Genomic DNA, 1,226 nt, shown 5'->3' with positions numbered 1-1,226 from the left:
ACACATTCAGACAATGGAATATTATTCAGCACTAAAAAGAAATGAGCTATCAAGCCACAGAGACACGGAGGAATCTTGAATACATAAACTAAGCGAAAGAAGCCGATCTGAAAAGGCTTCGTACTATATGATTCCAAATACATAACATTCTGGAAAAGGCAAAATTAAGGAACAAGTAAAACGATCAGTGGCTGCCAGGGGTCTGGGGGGAAGAAGGGATGAATAGGTGAAAGTGAAGCACAGGAGATTTTTAGGGCAATGAAACTATTCTCTATGATATATAATGGTGGATACATGTCATTATACATTTGTCAAAACCCACAGAACAAAAAAAAACCCACAGAACTACAAGACTGAACCTTTAATGCAAACTATGGACTTTGGTTGATAATAATGCGTCAGTGTTGGTTCATGAATGTAACGAATGTATAAACGTATTACAGGTATAACAAACGCGCAGGATGTTGATGGTGGGGGCTGTACCTGTGAAGGAGGGAATGGATATATGGAAAGGAACTATACTTTCAGCTCAACTTTGCTGTAAACCTAAAACTGCTTAAAAAAATAAAGTCTGTGTATTTTTTTTTTAAGTAAACAACAACATGGAAATTAATACTTAGGCTGACCGGTTAGCTCAGTTGGTTAAAGCACTACCTTGTAACACCAAGGTTAAGGGCTCAATCCCTGCACCAGCCAGCTGCCAAAAAAAATAATAATAATAGTTAGAGTAAACCCATTTTCAACATTTCTAAAGCATTTCTTCCAAACAGTATGTCTATTTTCAAACTTTACTACAAAACAGAAAGGTAATAAATTCATAACAACGGCTACCTCTAAGAAATGAAATAGAGAAAGGAAGGCTTTCTTTAATTTCTCACTTGTCACGATGTAGTCTAAACTTTTAATAATATCCACTTTTACTTGTCTTTAATAAGGGAAGCCACAATGTTCTAAAAAAAAAAAAAAATTAAAGACATTACTGGCACAAAGTTTCCTCACCTGTTACAAGAGGCTATCAGACTAGGTAACATATCAAGATGTTAAAAGTCCTACCTACGAGTTCAGTCTACGAAAATGTCTGGAGAAAACCTTTTACCAAAAATGTGCTCTTACTGGGAATTAATTCAAATAGTGCAAATCACCTCAAAAAGACTGAAAAAATTGAGGGGCAAGAGCAAGGATGTGGAACTACTGAGTCTTTACAGCAGTTAACTTAAAAAAAAAAA

Source organism: Galeopterus variegatus, unplaced genomic scaffold (genome assembly GCF_000696425.1).
Source record: "Galeopterus variegatus unplaced genomic scaffold, G_variegatus-3.0.2 Scaffold16588, whole genome shotgun sequence".
NCBI lineage: Eukaryota > Metazoa > Chordata > Mammalia > Dermoptera > Cynocephalidae > Galeopterus > Galeopterus variegatus.
Note: the sequence above shows the minus strand (reverse complement) of the source record.